Genomic DNA, 6040 nt, shown 5'->3' on the forward strand with positions numbered 1-6040 from the left:
ATTTGATACCAGTCTTATTTCCAGTTTTATTTATGAATTCATTTTGCAATATGACAGCCATTGAAAAAAAATGTAAACATCAGCTGCATAAACCAAACCTGTGTCATGGGCCTGTGTAACTGGACTGTTGCGACAATGAGTGAATGTGGTCTGTGAAATATTTTCATGCTTAACAGCATATAGACGTTTATAATGGATTTATGAATGACCTTTTGGACCCTGGCTTATCACGGCCCTATGGTGGTGTAATTATTCCAGGCTTTACTGCCGCCTGGAAAGACGCAAACTATCCGAAGTTAAGGAGGACTTCTCCATTTTTTCCAGGTTATACCTTAATGTAATTGATACACATTTACATTTGCGTTGTATATTTCTTTGTTCAATGAACCGTGCCATTCCATTCTGCCCCCTAGAGGATGCGTTCACTCTGAAGTTATTCCGCTCAAAGTCTGCTAAGCTCAAACCCCGTTGTGCTCAATCGTAACGTGCATTAAGTTCAGTACATGCCTCCTGTTTTGGACTTGACTTTCACCCTGGGGCTGTTTTTTTTTTGGTCGCTGTTCTTGATAAGAAGACGGGATGTGTTGAAATTCTGACGCAGGATCATTGAGTCTTGACTTGTTGATTTGTGCGTTGTGTGTGTTGTATAGGTCCCTGTCTCTCCCCCTCTCTCTCCCTCTCTCTCTGAATCCAGGCCAACACCCTTCAGCGGACGCGTAATTTACCTCACCGTGCGTAATTAAGTGCCAACAGAGCGCGGCGTGTGCGTTCCGTAAGACACACTTTATTTTGAACGGCGCAATACGTTTCCATTAAACGTTATTAAAGCTCGGGGAGTGATGAGCACTCATTTGTCTTGTCAGGACAACTGACAAGCTCGTTAGCTCCCATTTCCCCCTCCTGTCATATCATGGCGCGACACGGACACTGACTTCAGTGGCGAGGCGGAGACGAACGCGCCTGCTCCGCTCTGCGCAAAACAGCCACATTATTGTGGCCAACATGACGCATCAGAATCAATCACGGGAAAGTATGCGTGGCAGGTGTCAGTCTTTAAAAAAAAATCCCCGTCATTCTATAATCTGATTTAAAGGGTCAGAGAATTCGGGGGCAGAAAGCGCATCCCCAAGGACGCGGCGGCGCTGTCTCCCTCATCGGATATGGCGCAAACCGGAGCCTTTTTACCTTTAAAAATCGCTGGTCTTGTTTTTATGCGCTAAGAAAAACACTTAATGTCTTAAGAAGTTTCCGCCCGCTGCACTTTCAGACGCGATTGTAGATCGAAGTCAGACTTGTCACGTTGAGCCAAAGTGAATTCCTAACATCCAGGACGTGCCTGTCGACTCCGGACAAATTGCATCCAATCACCCCGAGGGAATTCGGCTAATGTCTCGATCCAGAGCCGGGGAGCGTGGAGAGAAAACAAATCAAACCCTGCACACATGGGCGTGGGAGGCTTATTAAAACATCTCACACGGCGGAGAAAGGTGTGCGTTAATATGCCTTCTCCTCCTCACTTCTGTCCGCGCGCCGTGTTCACTGCACCTTCTCAGGAAACACCCAACTCAAAACCGAATGCCTTGACTATATGTATTTCTTCAAAGAGCACATATTGAAATATTTTTCACTTCTTCATTGCTGAAATAAGTTAAAAGAGAGAGAGAGAGAATTGTCATCCACCAGAGACTCAGAGTAGAGCAGTGTCTTAGTTGTGGTGGTCCCCTCCTTTCTGTAGCATCTCGCCAGATGGAGAAACTAGGTCGGAGACATGTGGATCGATCCTCTCCTCTGGAGAGTGAATGTTGGGATAGAAGTGCTTTCCAGTGAATTCATGTTTGTCTTCTATTTTCTTTTGATGTCAACAGATTATTGTTGTCGACAAAATAAGTGCAATTACATTTTCAGAATTAGTTAATCTGTTAATGCTTTGAGAAAACCAATTGAAAGCAAGCAAACTCTTTCATAAAAGTGGCCTTAAAAATCATGAAAGTGTTTGTGACAAGCCTGAACTTTACTGAGGAAAAAAAATGTATCGGTTGTCACAGCAGTTCACTGATAACTGACACAAAAAGGCACCAACTACAGTGGAAATAACAGACTTCAGTTCATCCTATAGCAATGCTTTTCACTCGTCCAACCACGTGAAATATTAACTCTTGTCATTAGCTTACGTAGAGTTTCGATGATGTCACACACTCACTGGCTGACCTCACCATGTTGGTGAGGATATTTCAGTTTGTGTTCATCATGCAAGCAGTTAACATATCTGTGGCTTCAACTTTGGGTGAAAGATGGCGTCAACAAGAACATAACACAGAAGTGAAAAATAGACTTACGCTCAACTCTCCCTTTGACAGGGCCTCAGGCTTAGAAGTTTGTAATGCACTTCTCTGGGCTTTCAGTCTCCTCAATAGTTGGTAAAAACTTTCCTGTAGCCTCCAAAGCAACATGAGGCAGAGCTCCATGCAGCAGCCGCTGCGTCCTCTGCTCGTCTGCTCCATCACCAGTTAACAATAAGTTCATGAGGCGACATAATGTTCTGCATGGCTAGAGAGGGGAGGTCGATCATTGCACAATTTGTTTTACATTTGATCAGCCACATTGAGCAAGTGATTGGCATCCTCCCTGGGATTGTGTGCAATAACCCCACCACCACCACCCCCACACTATAATGGCTCCCTTTACTGATTCAGGCAAAGTTGCAACTCCTTTAAAAACTAAGGAACTATTCCTCCCGAGGACCATGTGAATTACCATTTTCCAGAAAGTTTGAAACTGTAAACATTTGATTAATACTAAAAAAGTGGATTTTTTTTTACAACTTGAAAGTGGCAAATATGTGTGTACGAAAATAGTGAAACGCTCAAATATTGTGTCGATAATTTGGCTGAAATATTGCAATACTTGATTTTATTTTGATATTTTATGCAGGCTATATCAATATTTAATTCATAGATACTTTGATATGCTGCTGCATATCAAATACTCCAGTTTAATACTCACGTTTTCTTTCGGTACACTGGATTTTGTGGATTAGTGAGACATCCCACTGTTGGACTGCGAAATTGAAGTGAAAGTCTTAGTGCAGTGATGTCATAACAATAAACTCGTTTTCATGTACATAATATTCTACTGCATTATCTGATATTCCACCTTAACGTATGGTTCTTATGACAATATATTGCTGAGTTTACAATGTCGCCAAGTATCATATCACCACTCATGTATCGGGATACGCATCATATCGCAAGATACCTGCTGATACACAGCCTTACTTATGACTCCGAATTGGAGCCCTCTCTTTCTTTAGCAACTTTCATCTTTGTTTGTAAAAACAGTAAAAAGGCAGATGTCTAACTCTCCTAAAACTACAGTGCTTGCTAAAGACTCACACCCTTTGACATTTGTTCACTCATTCAGCACTCAAAAACACTGAGAGTTACACAAGTATAACTAGAACGCCCTGAGAAAGACCCAACTTTTCTCCAATATGAACTTGAATTACAATATTATCTCACATCCTTGTGCATGTTTTGGCCACAAAATGTTTGAAATGAAATCATCTTTTTTTTTCTCCATGATGAACAAAGGTTGGAGATTGTATCATACTTTTGAAATATTATGAACAATAAAGTATTGAATAATGAGATAATTTCCTCACGAGACTGTTCATATATATATATAAAATCTCAAATATTACGGATATCTATCGTCACGAAACTATTTCTGAACAACCTTTTCTGTGCGGCGAAGAACACAATGACTAAATAAATGTTCCGTGTTCGCTCGGTATTTTCCGGAGAAGCTCGGGCCATGCGCTCCCACCACTCCCTCAGTGTCCTTTTAGAGTAGTAAAATAGTCATGTGCGGCTGTGGGAGGGACGTGGCTGGAGGGGTTGGGGCGGGGGTGATGGGGACAAAAAGCGACTGGACAGATTTGCCTTCACGCCTGATCAGTTTTTGGAGAGCCGCACTGTGTGGTAGGGAAAGACAGCACCTGGCTCCAGCGCCGCATCCCCATCTCCTTTTATTGACAGGCTGATAAGCAGCAGCGGAGCCGTGCGGTTTCCAGCGCGGATGTCGAGCACCCTGCTGCGTTGCACAGTATCGCAGCTCCCTAATGGTCGTGGCTCTTTCTAAATAATGGAGCAAGCACGGCGCGACCCCGTATATACCTGCGCTGGCCCGGTGTCTTCCTGGGAGACAGGCGCAGGAGCGGTTGTCCATTTACTCACCGTCTTGTTCAAATTGACACAAACATCAGGCTGCGGGAAATAGGACTTTAAGGCTTTTAGTCGGTGTGAAGGCGAGATCAAGTTCCATTATGCGCAGGATGACGATTTTATAGAGCTGTAGAAACTGCTCCGCAATATGTTTTATGTTGATGGATGGACACCGGCTGAATGTTGTCCAAGACCTTTGTAAATGGAGGAAGATCTGAGTCACTGAAGGTTGCGTTTAACTGTTACAAAACACGTTTCCCCCCCCATTTATGACTAGTTGATGTTTTCAACCATTTTTTAAGCTTCTGTTCAAGCCATGTCAGAGCACTCTACGCGCCCTTTTCCTATATAGGACTAGCGTTTGCCCCCAAATTAGGAGTCAACAGAAGGTGGCGCTATTGAGCTTTTCAGCCTGAGTGAAGGTGAAAATGCCAGGGTCAAAGCTAGCCTTCATAATAAACCGCTACAATGTTCACTTCTCTGCTGAGTCAGTATTCTACTGAATATTCCTTGGCTTGTTTCTTTCTGGTGCCATTTCTGCGATCATTTGTTATGGTTTTCCTCAGGCGCTCTGGTTTCCTCCCACAGTCCACATAGAAACGGCTCGGGTAGCCCCCTGCATAATATTTTTGAAAGTCATGACTAGCTCCATGTATAGTTCACCAGTTGATGTCTCACTCGGTTGGAGAAAGCTTCTTGGACGTTGCTGTGAATTTCATTGTTATATAGTTGAAACACAGTTATAGCATGTTTCCTTTGATTCCTTCTGTCATAATATAACACAACTATATCTTTAACACTTCAACACCAGCCAGCTGCAGCCCAGTAAATCCAGGTTAGTGATTATTGATTGAACTGTGTTGCAGGCAGCGCGGGTGTGCAGTGGTTCGTGCTGTAGCCTCACAGAAAGAAGGTCATATAGGTTTAACTCCTTTTGCTTTTCATGTGTAGGTTCGCCCTGGGCTTCCATTGGTTTTCTGCTAGCACTCAGGTTTCCTCCCACAATAACTGGTGACTGGTGACTCCGAAGGATGCGTGAAGGCTTGTTTGCTGAGGTTGGTGATCTGTTCAGGTCGTCTCCGGTCCAGCCCGGGCTGGGTTTGGCTCCGACCTCGCACTGGTTGTGTTCACGCCTCAAGCTTGCTGACTCTTCTGGAAATGGTCGCAACACATACCCCCAGCTTCCACTGTTGGCTTTGCTTAACTAGCTACTATAATAAATATGACCTGTCCTGTTTGTTTTGGAGTCCACAGCTTGTCGATCACAAATATAGTTAGCATTGCAGAGTGACCCTCGTGTGTCGATCCTGAAGCGGACGCAGTTTCACTGTTGTCACTGTTGTAAACACGTCGTTGATACCTTTTTGCCTGGATTTTGTTAAGACATTTAGATCGGAGACTTTTTTGTAATGGAGGTGTTTAATGTTTTGTTTGTCAAACATGTTTCTTTTTTCTGTCAACAGTTGAGTGAAAAATGACATTTAGTGAAGTAGCGATCAAATTGTAGAAATGCATTGCAAATAAACAAATAAGGTTACAAGTCAATATTTATTTCCAGCATATTATTTATTTTGGAAGTGAGTGTTAAATGCTTCACAGGTTATGTGTACAACAGTCACCATGGTAAACAAGTTTTTTCTTTCCTTCCATTTCTGACGATAGTGTTTCATTTGTTTTAAGTTGCCTAAGTTGAATTTAAAAATGAAAAATTACATGAAGAACTGTGTTGAGTTTACTAAAATGTGATGCTGGAGAATAAGAAACAAACTACCTTATGGGGTGTGTGTCATATCACATGATGTAAAACTGCAAGGTTT

The sequence above is a fragment of the Synchiropus splendidus genome, chromosome 5, assembly GCF_027744825.2.
Source record: "Synchiropus splendidus isolate RoL2022-P1 chromosome 5, RoL_Sspl_1.0, whole genome shotgun sequence".
In the NCBI taxonomy this organism is placed as follows: Eukaryota; Metazoa; Chordata; class Actinopteri; order Syngnathiformes; family Callionymidae; genus Synchiropus; species Synchiropus splendidus.